The sequence below is a fragment of the Zea mays genome, chromosome 8 (genome assembly GCF_902167145.1).
Source record: "Zea mays cultivar B73 chromosome 8, Zm-B73-REFERENCE-NAM-5.0, whole genome shotgun sequence".
In the NCBI taxonomy this organism is placed as follows: domain Eukaryota; kingdom Viridiplantae; phylum Streptophyta; class Magnoliopsida; order Poales; family Poaceae; genus Zea; species Zea mays.
Window position 1 is genome coordinate 134798084 of NC_050103.1, and position 14782 is coordinate 134812865.

At 41.3% G+C, this 14782-nt stretch overlaps 3 pseudogenes across 2 annotated transcripts; 2 read left to right on the top strand and 1 right to left on the bottom strand.

Annotated features, from left to right (window-relative positions):
* The first annotated feature begins 1228 nt into the window (after nt 1–1228).
* Nucleotides 1229–4610, top strand: LOC100381859 (nuclease HARBI1 pseudogene; annotated as a pseudogene). 2 transcript variants are annotated; one of them, NR_159428.1, is made up of 4 exons: nt 1340–1473; nt 2896–3401; nt 3480–3628; nt 4287–4610. The product of NR_159428.1 is annotated as a nuclease HARBI1 pseudogene, transcript variant 2 (transcript). The 2 variants fall into 2 exon arrangements; NR_159427.1 differs by lacking the exon at nt 2896–3401 and having other exon boundaries at nt 1229–1473; nt 3529–3628; nt 4287–4547.
* A 2241-nt stretch (nt 4611–6851) lies between these two features.
* LOC103637296 (probable protein phosphatase 2C 39) lies at nt 6852–9061 on the top strand (annotated as a pseudogene).
* A 658-nt stretch (nt 9062–9719) lies between these two features.
* LOC103635932 (uncharacterized) lies at nt 9720–12270 on the bottom strand (annotated as a pseudogene).
* Between the last annotated feature and the right edge of the window lie 2512 nt (nt 12271–14782).

The window sequence follows — 14782 nt, forward strand, 5'->3', positions numbered from 1 at the left end:
TGCACAGCCAATTCTTGTTTTGTTAAAAGTAACGAGCCAACTTTAATCGAAAGCAAATTTATTTCCCAAGGTCTTCTAACGAAGTTTTTACACACTTTTTTTCTTCTCTCTCTCTCGTTTATACGGGAATGACACGTTCCTTTGAAGGAGGGTGATGTCAGGTTCATAGATGACAAGATCGAGAAAATGAAGATCTGGCTGCTGGAGTATTGAAAGCGAACGGCTAACCTGGAGGCTTGAAGAAATTCTGTGGTTGTTGCTGGATTTTTAGGGAATCTATGTTTTCAAGCTTAGTGCTAGTTTGGTAACCCCATTTTTCTAAAAGATTTCTATTTTTTATGGGAAAATGAACTAATTTTCTTTGAGAAAATGAAAATCACTAGAAAAAAATGAGGTTCCCAAACTAATCCTTAGATGTCTCTATAGGACATAGGAGTGAGTTGTGTTGACTATATATATATACACACAAAAACGATCATGATTCATGAGAAAGCTGATATACAAACTCATTAGCAAAGATATGTATAGAAAGGGGATAGCGTGATAGAGACACTCGTATGAGACGTATTGTCGCCGCCTCTTTCCCTAAGGCTACGGGCTGAAAACATCTAGGCACTCAGTGTTTTCGATGATTAATATAAACATAAGATTATCATGACTAACATGTGTTTTACGGAGACAATAAGATTATTATGACTAACATGTGTTTTACGCAGACAACTTGAAGTTAGGTCGCAACTATGAAGATTTTTTAGGCGACCTTTGGATTTCATGCCTCTCATTATTGATTTCATTTTGTTTTTTTAAGTATGAAAGACAAGATTAAGGATGAGCTAATTCTAACCTTATGTGATGATCACCCGTTACCCTGGAATGACTTAACAAGTTTAAGTTATTTGTGATAGTCATTTTATTTTAAGTTATTTTGTAGGTGACAATCACCTAGGGTGACGAATATTGCAAAACCCCACACCCATAACTTTCCCTAAGTCCATCAAATGAATTGTGTCCACACATAACATACCCTCAATATCAAGGGTTCAGATTGTTAAATAACCCTTCTCTATCATACTCAGTCAAATCAAAGGACCCATTTTATTTAGATCATCATTCCTCCCTCGCATACATACATAGCAACCCTTGCCTCCTCCTTAAGGCCTAGTTTGGAAGCCCACTTTCCCGGAGGGATTCAGCCTTTTCCCTGGTGAGAAAACCCCGCGTGAGAATGGGCCACAGTTAATTTCGCCGGCCTGTTTGGAGCCTGTTTCCGCGGGTCGGCGTCTCCCTCGAATCGGCAAAACACCAGGGGAACGCTCCCCCGAGTCGCGACCCCGGGCAAGTTTCCCCACGGGCGGGGCGACGAAATCACCGCTCTGCTCCGACGTCCAGCTCTACTCGCGAGCAGGACATCACCGCGCGTCCACCATCTCTGGCTTGCTGTCCTCCGCGCGTCATCTCCATCCCTGGCTTGAGGTATTCAACTATGTTCTCCCTCTTCTCGTACCATACATACTAGCTAGGGTTTTGAATAATTCTGATCGGCGATCTGGTGGCGGCGTCCGGTCCGCTGTTTGCTGCTGGTGTGGTGGTACGTTGGCGTCGTGCGTGTGTCTCACTGAGCTCGTCCGTTCGGACGACCGGCCGATTCGTCATGTCTGCATCTGCGTCCTTGTCTGCATCTGCGTCCTTGTCTGCGTTCGGCCGGCCGGCCGGTTCGGACGATGACGACGGAGGTGGCCATGTCTGCATCTGTGTCCTTATCGTTGGGCGAGTGGTCAGAGTCAGAGATTCCCTGAGCCGAGATTAGCTTGTTTTATCCGTTGAAAACTACTTATCCATGGTTTTATCGCATTGTTCTGCGCTGTTTTAGTTTTCAATGATAAGCTGGCAACTACTTATCATTTTTAGATTAGCTTGCTCAACTAAACTCAGTACAAGACTGACTCTCTTCCAAGATCCGAGCCTTGGACTCTCCAAGATCCAAACTATTTTAGTTTTCAGACTGTTTTAGTTTTCAGACTGTATACACGGAAAAAGGTTAGCTGTTAAATCTAAAACCTTTACTAAACTTTACTAAACTATCATATGTTTTAGTTTTCATATTGTTCAAATATAACAGCTAACCTTTACTAAACTTCAGCCGACAGTTATTTGTATTTTCCATTTGACAATTTTCCATTTGATCAGCCAGAAGTTCTGTTCGATAAGTCAGGACGCCGCATACACCTACAACATTTTCTGTTCTAAAATGAAGTGGCCAATAACATAATTTATAAACTAAACTCAGTACAAGACTGACTCTCTTCCAAGATCCGAGCCTTGGACTCTCCAAGATCCAAACTATTTTAGTTTTCAGACTGTTTTAGTTTTCAGACTGTATACACAGAAAAAGGTTAGCTGTTAAATCTAAAACCTTTACTAAACTTTACTAAACTATCATATGTTTTAGTTTTCAGATTGTTCAAATATAACAGCTAACCTTTACTAAACTTCAGCCGGCAGACTGTGCACAAATAGAAAGTGAACAAGGGTCGGCAGACTGTGCTCTATAATCCTGAGAAGGGAAGATTTGTTCAAATAGAAAGTGAACAATTGTTTAATATAGATCCCGACAACTTTATCCACAAATTGCATTGCTAAATCTAAAACTGTAACCTTTACTAAACTGTAACCTTTGCTGAACTAAACTGTAACCTTTGCTGAATTTATAATCTTGAGTAGCCTTGGACATATGACATATAAATTCAACCAGTACAAGGGTCGTTAATACGCTTCAGCCGGGAAGGCGTTTGTTATTATCTTTGCGATTGTTATTATCTTTACGATATTTTCCATTGCTTATCATGCCTTTTGCTATGATTATGTGTTGCTTATATAGTTTCTCAATTTCTCTAGATATGGGTTCTTGGGAAGAGCTAGCTAGGCAGTTTTTGTTGGAGGAAGAAGAAGACGATGAGGAGTTTTTCTTTATTCTTCTCCCTGCTATACTTCCATTCCTCTCTGAAGAGAAAAGGTCTATCCATACCTCCTCTCTCTCTGGTGCCCAAAAGGTTAAGGAGATTCTTGAAGGGCATGAGAGTTGGTGCAAGTCCGAGTTTCGAATGGAGCCAGAAATATTTAGAGCCACATCAGAATTCCTTAGAAGAGAGGGTTTGTTACGTGATACACGAGGAGTTAACGTCGAAGAGCAGCTTGGGATGTTTATGTATATGATCTCCCACAATGCCAGTAACCAAATGCTTCAAAAGGCTTTCCAACATAGTGGAGAGACTATCCATCGAAAAATATCAGAAGTTTTCGATATAGTTCCCACTCTAACTCAGCGATTCGTGAAGCTTCCCAATTCTATCCAGACACATCCAAAAATTATAACTGATTCTAGGTTCATGCCCTTTTTTTAGGTGACCTATCAATAGTAAACATGATTTCCTTAACTTTTTCCCTTTAACATGCCCTAAATTTCCTCTCCTTTTATACAGAATTGCATTGGAGCAATTGACGGAACCCATGTACCTATCACCATTGCAGAAGATAAGGCTCCTCCTTACCGAAATAGGAAAGGGTCACTTTCACAAAACGTGATGTTGGCATGTGAGGTGAATGTGGCGATGAAGAGATGGGCTTACAGGTATTCACTGTATTACAAACTGGTTATTTTTGTCTTGTTTTTTTAATAAAATAAAATAAAATATGGTCTGAAGTCTGAACTTGCTGATTGGAGTATGCAATTGGAGTCTGAACTTGCTGGTTATAAGAGATGGGCTTACAGTGCTTCTAGGCGTCTAGCTAAGGAAGCTTAATGCTTGGCTGTTACATAATTGAAGTATGAAGTACTCCAATCTGTTTAATAACTGAAATTTCAATCCAGTTTACATGCTTGGCTGTTACATAATTGAAGTATGCTTGACTTTGTTATCATGCTGAATCTTCCACTGTGACTTGTGATTGAGGCTTAAGCTTAACTCCATATAAGTATAACTCACTAGATGCTTAAGTTAGTAGAGAGCCAGTGCATTATTAACAACTTATCTGACCTTTGGTTTAACATATACCAAGAATTTGCAATCGTGTATATATATAATATGCTTTTGTATTTCACATTTACTTCACACCTAGTCTTTCTAAGATAATGTTCATTGTGTATATACTAAATTGATTCATTTCATCTACTAACTCCTACTGCTATATATTGTTTAATCACACTTCTATGCTATGCTACTAGCATTGAACTATATAATTGTGTAACCATATAAACTAAAATGTGTGTCAATTGGTGTTACTTGCAGTGTGTTAAGTGGAAGCAACACATGAAGCGGACATGGAGAAGGAAGCTGGCATGACACTAAAACGCATAAAGTTGACTTGTGACGTTCATGTTTTAGATGTCTTATTCTACTGCCAAACTTCCTAGTACTCCATTTTTATACTATATTGTCTATCTGTACGTGTGAATGGAGATGATGATATTATGTGATGTGATGATGGATGGATTAGCTTCGTTGAATATTAGATGATATTATGTGATGATGATATTAAACGGGCATTGTAGTATTGATACATGCTTCATATTTCTGGATTTTTAGTGATGTTTTATTGTTTATGAGTTTTCTAAATATTCCTTATTTTTGTTTGATTTTTTCTAAATTTTTGATGTATTTTTTTGCTCAAGAGGGGTATTTAGCACCTTTCTTTCCAAACAATGCCAGGAAAATATACCTGGGAGGGGAGATTCTCTCCGGGAAATAAGGCTATCCGCAACCGTTACCCCTAAATTTTTCCCCCTATATCACTTTTTCCTCCTATTTTCCCCCCTATTTTTTCATCTCCCGCAGCGGTTCCCCCTAAATACTCCCTCTATACCCCACTACCACTATAAAATATCATTTTCTATATCAACTATCAATTTTTTTTTCTACTAACAATTAGTCGTGGACCCACAGCACAGTGTTTAGGGTGATGAACAGTGACACGCTAAATCTGGGGGGAGAGAGAAGGGGACCGACACGTAGGGGGCGTTGTAGGGGGCACCGCTGCGGCCATAGGGTGCCCCCTACGCGCCGCATGCAAGGGGAGGGGGAGAGGCAGCGTCTACCGCTGCGGCTAGTCTAAGGTGGCATATAAAATCCCCTCCTGGGTTAGTTTCCAAGGGATTTTTTTCTCTTCACTGCCAAAATGTCCCTAAGGCTATCCGCAACCGTTATCCCTAAATTTTTTTCCCCTATATCACTTTTCCCCTCTATTTTCTCCCCTATTTTTTCATCTCCCGCAGCGGTTTCCCCTAAATACTCTCTCTATATCCCACTATAACTATAAATATTATTTTCCATACCTATTCATCATTCATTACCACTTTTTTCTCAACTAAAAAATACTGGCGTGCACGGATTTTGACGGAAGGGGGCTGGCACAGTATCCCCTTGATCTGATGTGAGAGAGAAGGGAGACGCTCGGTAGGGTGCAAGGTAGGGAGCAGCGGTGCGGGTGATAGCGTGGTTACTGCAGTCGCTATGACGTGAGCAGTGTTAGGGGAGAGGATGGAAGGGTGGTGCGCTGCAGATAGCCTAATACTGTCCTCTCCTCCCTCGCGCCACCGCTGCCGGTCCCTCACTGTCTCTCTCTGGGACTGTTGTGTTAGCGTGGGTATTAGACTAGTGTGTATACATACATAGCAACGGTGGATCCCTGTCCCTGTGAGAACAGAACTGAATAATCTCCCGTGCTCGTGTGTGCGATCTGCCGTGTGGACGCATGCAGACTTGTACGCTTCCCTGGAGCATCAACAAGCTTTCCACTGCCCTGTCTGTTCCCATCGTCCACACCACACCACACCACACCACACCCGTAGCTCCTCCGATCCGTGCCATGGCTCCAGTTGTCCCACCACCGCACAGTTTCAGAATTGAAGCAGCATGCCTTTCATCATGTGAATGGGAAGTATTTGCCTCTTCGCATTTCAAGGAAAGGTCAGTTTGAATGAGAAATTACGTATTTGGCAGCAATGATTCCGATCCCTCCATCCCTGCACGTTGCCTGTTCCTTTTTCCGATCCCTCCCCGCATCGTCTGGTCCCTCACAGGGACTGACTGATGAAGCGTAGGAATCAGAACCAGTAGGAATGGAACCACAGGACAGGAATCGTCAAATCCAGAATCCAGGCGAGAGACACCGTCGTCAAAGCAAAGCTTCCATTTAATTTCCCATGCCATGGATAGGCCGACCTTGTCCATGCTGGTTTATTCGACGGCAGCATGCCATGTCTGACTCGACTCAATCCACTGGTCGGATTGGAACTTGACCTTCAATTTTGTTTGCACTTCACTGATTCTCTCCTCCTCTTTCTCTCTGATTTTTTTTTAAACAATACTACCTTCATTCACAAATATATATCGAAAACTTTAACCACCCGTTTTATTTAAAATATTTATTCAAAAATATAAACAAAAAATATGACAACCTGCACAAGTCTGACTTGACTTCTCTTATTTCAATGGTGATTGGCACCTGATATGTAATTTCCATGCTCTTAAATCTAGGAGACAAAAAAAAAAAATAGTCAAACGAACGTACTTCCTCCATCCTAGAAAGAATAGCATTCCAGTGTTCTTTTTCATCAATTCATCTCAAATTCAGCAAAATTTATACAAAAAGCTTTTAATTTCTATGATGCCAATTTTTTTATTTACGTTAGATACATCATGAAATATATTCTCATATTATATTTGTTTGAAGTAATAGATGTTGATACTATTTTTCATAAACTTAGTAGAGTTTTGACCGGTTCAAACCTAAAATTACATTTTTTAGGGATGGAGGTAGTACCATGTTAACAGGAAGGAATACTTCGTTATTTAGATGACAGGGAGTCTAAGTTCTGGCCTCTGTGCACTTGCTAGGGATGCACACGAAAACATGTCAAGAGTTGTAGCGGTCTCAATGTGAGCTTTGGATACCACTGTGATTCTTATCAGAGCTTGTCTCCTGAAAATGTTCATGGGGATGACAAGACATTTCTCCTAAGAAGAACATGGTATGTTTGGGACTAATACCATGATGGGGTCACGAAATGGCTCATTTACTTGGTTGTCCGGTACTGCTATTAGCGCAAATTATGCACTGGCAAATACAAATATTTGCAATGGTCTTATTGGCGAAGAAATTTTACCAGAACTAGGTTCTCCAAACTCCTTCAGAAAATAAATGCTTTATTCTCCATCAATGTCAAGACTGGACTCGTTGTCCACTTCACAAGGCAGTCCTCCTATGTAAATTGAGAGCTCTATATTTGATATCGAGATAATTGCATATTTGGGACTCTAAACATTACGCTTCGCACAAATGCCATTTGAAAGATTTTCTTCGTAAAAAAGGGACTATAAATATATTCTAATTGATTATACTATCATTTAAGGTGTATTATTCCTTTTTATAATTTGTTTCCATGTATTTATCATCTAAGAGTCAAAATTGCCCCTGCCCCGGGTTTCTACTTTCAATCGTTCGTCTCTATCTCCTGGTTCAACTGCGTTTCTCTCTGCTCTTCTCTGGCCGAGCCCGGCGGACGCGCGCGGACTGCTCCTCTGTGGCGAAGTCCGGTGCGGTGGTGGCCGTCGCGCAGTGACCATCAAAACCATGGTCGATGGTCTGAGCAAGCTTGCCCACCAGCAAGAGGAATGCATTGGAGGAAGAGCTTGAGCGCTCCCTCGTTCAGCTTGACCTCTGCGGCGCTGCGTACAGGAGACTAACAAGAACAGCGATATCTCAACGATAGAATGAGAGAAGGGCAAATCTGTCTAGTGGAGAAGAGAATACACGTAAAAAAATACAAAAGAGAGGAAATGCGGTAAATGGTGTCTTTATCAATTAGAAGACGTTTGTAGACCCATTTTTGCGAGACAGTTATTTAAAATGGTATTATTGCGAAGCGTCACGTTTATAGTCCTAAAAATACAATTGTCTCATTTGATATCAATAGAGATCTTTGGATATCCAGTGCCCCCCAACAACTGTATCATCCAATTTTCTGACTGATACGAAGGTGAAAATGGCTAGCGGGGGCTGCTGGAGAGGATAGAGTCCAGGCTGTGTGATCAGAGAAAAAAAATGGATGGCTGATTTTGTGGGATATATGATGGGTTCAATGGTAGGGATGCAGCTGATTTTTCTTGTGGTAACTCTATATGATAACATAGTATATTACTTATACCTGCTGGAGAATTGAATAAAGCAACAAAATGGTTTGAACAATTTATCAGAAAGCTCTCTTAATGGTCCTTAAAAGCGAGTTAAACACTAGCCATGAGAAATTCACAAAATGAAGACATAAAGATTTTCTGGAACATTTCGAGCTGGTGTACTGAAATGCCTTTCTACTGCTGTTGAGCAGGCTGAGAATGACTTTTTATACATGGTTAAACAGGACATGGATGATAGACCAGATTCAATAGGGTCTTGTGTACTGGTTCTTCTTCTTCTTCATGGAACAGATCTGTGCATCTTAGGGTGTGTTTGGTTGAGGAGCGGGGGAGAATAGAGTGGTTTCATTCCAATTTTCTAAACGTTCGATTTCCAATAAAATAAGAGTGGAGCGACTCCTGGATCTTCATATGGAAAATTACTATAAGTAGTTAGAACGCTCCCGCTCCACAAAAACGAACGGATGCAAGTGCTCTCTCGAACGTAAGCGCTCTCCGTCCCTCTACACTCATTCGGCTCTCGAACCAAACAAAGAATTGAACGGCTCCGCTCTATTCTAATCTTCAACCAAACAAAAAATAGAGTGACTCTGTTCTTCTTGCCAAACGCAGAATAAAACGGCTTCATTCTCAAATACGGGAATGGAGTCACTCTATTTTATTTGACTCCAACAAAACACACCCTTAAATAAAGGGGGCAGTAGAGTTGTGCTTGCTTCCATGCCATATGTAGAAAATGGTGCTTTGAAGGGTACTCAGCTGACAGAGACCCACTCGCTTGAAAAACCTTTGGAGTAACAAAAACTTTATCTGATCATCCCAATGATTCTTCAATCGTGAAGGGTAAAAAAATAAAAGGAAAGTTCTAATACCCTTTTTCAACTGCTACGGCAAGTTGCCTTTGGAACCTGTAAAGGTTGCACCACCTATTTAGGCCTTGTTCATTTACGTCGGATTGCACCCGGAATCGTTTCAGCTGGTCAAAGTTTATATAAATTAGAGAAGCAATCCGGCTAGAAATCATTCCGACCCACTAATCCGGCACAAACGAACAAGGCCTTAAACTTACCCACCGGTTGCTTGTAAGGTAGTTGTGTGTGCAGTCCCGTACGACCTGCTAATATATATGGTGCCAACATTATGTACAATGTGTTTTAAGTTTGGACAAAACCATATAGGTTGGTGACCATGATGCTATTAACTACGACCTGCTAAGACCATGCCAATATACAATGTGCTTGTGTAGTCCAAGTTTGGACAAAGCCATATGGGTAGTGTTTGGTTCACCATGGGTAATGGTATCACAATGGAAATTAAAAAACAGTGGATTCCAAATCAATGAATGTCATTGCATGATTTGCTTGGTTGAATTTTGTAACACTTTTTGATTCCAATACACTGTTTGTTTTGGAAACCAATGTAACGTAATGAAATTAAAAATGTGAGTTTTGTAATACTTTTTCATTCCAATACACGTTTTAATATAAGAAACCATTCAACATCATTCGTGAACATAAAAATTCAGTATTTACCATCATTCAACATCATTCCCTTCGTGAACATTAAACAACATTCAAAACTCATAAAAATTCAGTTTTTACCATATTGAAAGGTACCGACATTCAACAAACCACAGATACAATACCATATTCAACACCATTCGTGAACATTCAAAAACATTCAACATCATAAAAATTCAGTTTTTATCATCATTCACTGTCATTCAACAGCAACATATGAAGAACACTAAAGGTAAACAAATTGAGACCAACCAAACCAACAGCAACTTCCAAAGCTCCATCATTCAACATCTAGACCAACACCTTCACTTTGACCTCTCTCTCTCTCTCCTTGCTGCTTCATCTGGAATAAATGAAATAATTAGCGAATTAAACCAAGATCAAAACTAGCCATGTACATTTCTACAAACAAAATTCTAGTTACCACGTAGCATGTCGACAATGTATTCCCTCCTCAATGGTTCTGGAAGTGCAAACAACATACCCATTTGATCTGGCATCCTGACAAACACACCAGCTGCTTTGATAACTTCTGAGCCAGTAAATTCAAGTCTCCGGACCTCATTGATCGCCTTCTCTCTTAGCTTTTGTTGTGGATCCTCATCTCTTGCCTTCTCTTGGTTGGATGCCTCACGATCCATAGCTTGCGCCATTTTTCCAATTGACATGGTGGCAACCTTGAGATCACCACTCACTTCATTGAACACATCAAGAAGCGGGTCACTTGATGAAGTCTTCATTCCTTTCCACTCTTTCTTCCGCTTCTTGGAGCTAGATGATGTTGAGTCAACAGAACGCCTTGGTGTCTCTACAGATGTCATATCCTCTCCATTCTCTTCATCATTAGCATTTACACGAACTAACTCTTCTTCCAAGTTTTGAACAACATCTGTCATGTCTTCCGCACCTTCACCTATGGCCATGTCTTTGGAATATACCATTGAGAGTTCATCATAGTAAGGAAAGGAGACTCCATACAACCCTTTTGCATCTGGATTATTCTGTGAAAAAAAAACAAAGACCAGATAAATGTTGTTATCAGTTAGGAATATTAAAATAGACCACAACCTACAAGAAAAGATTGCTATATGCAGCAACACTAAACACCAGCTGTTTGGTTTACTATTGATGATAATGTGACGCTGACAGATTAGTTTAGGGGAAAATAAACCAGCCTTGGAAATATATACATATAGCATACTGTATTATCAAAACAGGAGTGCGACGTGGAACTACTAATGGACATTCAGGTCATTACGAAATCTGCATGACACACTAAGAAAAGATTTGATAAAAAAAAGAGAACCCTTAACTCAGTCAGGATAAATACATTGCTAAGTCCAAGACCAAAATCACTTTGGTCACTTCAGAAAGAAATTGAAGAATGGAGTGAAAGGTCACATATCAGTAACTGATGAGCAGATGTCCTCTATTCACTTCAGTAATAGCTGGACAGGGGAGGGGGCATAAATAAATAAAAAAATCTGATCAGAGCTCCAATTTTTTATGCAACAAAGGATTAACCCTTTCAGTTTTGAGTCCAAACCAAATAGAAAATCTGATCAGAGCTCCAATTTTTTTTAATGCAACAAAGGATTAACCCTTTCAGCTTTTTATGCAACATGATAAAAATTCGAACTTACAGCTGGACTGAGTGGAACCCATAGCTGCCTTCTGTTAAATGGCTGAATCTAATGTTACAACTTACATGACACTTCTTTAGGCAACCAAAAACCTGGATTGTAGTTAAACTCAAACCCAGCTGCTAAAATCCACAATTATCAATTATCCAACAACCTCACTAAATTGTTGCAATAATTATAAAGCAGTTGTTAAATGGCTGAAAAGTACCTTGCAATGTGTCTCATATTGTTGTTTCTCGCACTGAATCATCTTCTTGGTCGGATCCCATGTGAACCCACTCTTGTTCAACATCTGCTCCAAAGCAGAATACTTTGTCTTGAAGTATCTTAACCTTGAATCGATATGAGGAGTTGCAGAAATTCTTGAATCAGGTAGCTTTTCAGCGAGGCGAGCTTCAAGTACTGAAGTGTAACCATTCTTGAAACTCCCATCACTCCTCCACCTCGGATCCAAAGAAACATCAACCAATGCTTTGATCAGTTCATCATCTTCAACAGGGATCCACTTCCTTTTGTTTTCCCCCTACCACGAACAGCAATAGAGCCCTCCGAAATGTCCATTCTGTATACAAATGGTGACAAGTTAGAAACACATATATAGTCAAAAATAGTAATACAACCATGAAAAGTACTTAAGCATCAAAAGTACCATGAAAAATAATCAATGAGAAGCCCTATAAGCATTATACATCCCCTGTGCAAGAGTGTCTCGAAAAGTACTCCACGCATTTGTTGTGGAGATACCCATAATGAATTCTGGTTCTCCAACTTCTCCTTCGGGCATTTCAGAATCTACCACCGATTGTTCCTCACTTTCCATAGGGTCTCTAGACATTTTTTGCAAAATTAGATTGTGCAAAAGGGCACATGCCATTATTATACGACATTGCGTCTTTATAGGAAAATATGAAGGGGATCTAAGAATCGTCCATCGCCCTTTAAGCCTTCCAAAAGCCCTCTCTATGATATTTCTTGCTCGAGCATGACACATATTGAAATACTCCTCGGCACTATGTGGTGGATTTTGCACTGTCCAACCACCCAAATGGTACCGCTGACCTCGATAAGGTGCTAGAAATCCATTGGCGTTTGTATAACCCGCGTCAACAAGATAATAACAACCTAAAAGGATATTTTCAAGTTAATATCCACACTTAAAACACTATACTAACAAACCAAATAGAAGTTATTGAAATAAAACTCGCCTTGAGGGACACGCAATCCGTTTGGCCTCGAGATAGCATCACGCAGCACACGACCGTCATGCGCTAAACCCTCCCAACCAGGCAGCATATAGATGAATTGCATATCGGGTGCACAAACACCCAATACATTTGTCACAATGTCCGCTTTCCTCGACCTATATCTTCCTTTTAGATGTGTTGGCACAGTTACCTTGATAGCGGTTCCGTCTAATGCACCCAAACAATTCTACAAATATGTCATAAAAGAAATATCACTTCAATGCGTCTATTTATAGTTGAAGAAAAACCTTAAAGTTTTATGTATTTACCTTAAAGTTTTTCCAAGTATTATCTGTGCTATTCTCTGGAATTGGGTCAGGGGTCTTTAGAAGCAAATGTTGCAACTTTAGAACAGCTAGAAGGCATAAGTTGAATTGCCTACTAACCGTCTCGCCGCTTCGAAAGAAAAACCTTCCAATTGTTCGGTTCTTCAAATGATGAGCCAACGTATACAAAAATTGAGCCACTACCTCCTCTAGGGTCATATTGCGTGTGGCCTTTAGCCCACCAACATCTCTAAGCATCTCACACAAAATAAAGAAAGTTCTTGTATCCATACGAAGCTCACTAATACATTTTCTATCACTCTCACGAATGAGTTCATTTAAATTCTCCATCCTACGCTCTCTATTTCTTAGCCTTCTTTCTATTCTCAGACATTTTCTTCTATATGCTAATCCCATGAGCAACCAGACATAATAGTACGTGACAAGGAGAGAACTCAAGATACCCCTAAATGCCATATTCCTTCGTCGAGTTCTTGAGGATAAATATGAAGTTCTTGAGAATAAATCTGAAGGTCAACAAATGAGTTTCATATAAATCTGAATATCATTGTGCACATCAAATAAATTAAACAGACGGCATGGCTGCCCACTGCGGTCGGTTTCAGAATAAATTAAACATACCCCTAAATTGATATGCTTCATTGGTGCAAGTAAACACAAGCTCGTGCAACAATGTAATTGAATTAGCTCCAGCAGCGTGCAGTGCGTAAACAGAAATAGCTCAGAAAGGAGCGTGTGTGTAAACAGAAATTAGCTCGGGGAGTGCAGTGTGTAAACGGCAACAGCAATGGCTCCAGCAGCGTGCAAACAGAAAGGAGCGGACATGTACAAGCCCCGGGGCATGACCCGTAGATCGGCCTGCAAAAAGCAGCAGGGTTCTTCGTTGCTCTTTGGACGGCTAGCGGTGCGCCCGGTCAGGTTAGCGCGATCCAGATTAGACAGCTTAACCAACGTTTCCACAGTCGGATGGTTCAGGCGCATCTGACTCACTCCAAACAGAGGCCAGAGATGATTAGAGTAGAGACAGAAGGGAGTAAGCAGCTGTCCAGCACTCTAGAGAAGTCCACGTCGGCGAGGCCGGAAACTGAGATTGAACTGTTGCAGCTGTCCAGCGCACTCACCATCGACGATTCGTTCTTGGACACGTTACCGGCGGCACCCTCCTCCTCGCCGGCGCCACAACCCCCGGTCCAACACCACAGCCTGCTTACTCCCGTCCCCTTCCCCGTCGCCCATTATGGTAGGCCAAAGCGACAGTGTGTCATTGTAAGGAGCGGTTTCGGAGGTGTGGCCACCATTCGAGATCCGGAGAGACAGACTATGGGGGATTCGAAGAGACAGACTCTAGGCAAACTCGAGATTCGGAGGAGATTTGTTACCTGGACGGCGGCGAAGACTTGGCGCCGGCTGCTGGCGTCCGAGGAGGAGGGAGGCCTGGGTGGCGGCGCGGCGCTGGCGTCCGAGGAGGAGGAGGAAGGCTCGAGCGGCGCCGAGCGAGTGAATCGGGGTGTTGATTCCGGCTAGGGTTGGAGGGTTTCAGTTTTCTATACAGCGGTATCTGATTCCAGTGCATCTGATTCCAATAGAACCCATAACAAACACATGTAACGTTATCAGATACCCGAAGGAATCCTATACCGTTACACTACATCGAACCAAACACGTCGATGGTAGTACTATTGCTATTGTGCCCGTTACTGCCTGAAACCTGCGTGCCATACTTCCATTCACTCGCTGCATGTCTGCATCCTCTGCTATTTTGAGCCGCTGCAGCATGCCTGAATAGTCTGTCATTTTGCTCCGCGCGCGCTTCTGTGCTAGTAATACAAAGGTTGCATAAGGAAGTAGCTCTAGCATTGCACAAGGCCGTAACTTGTTACAATGGCTTTCCAAAAA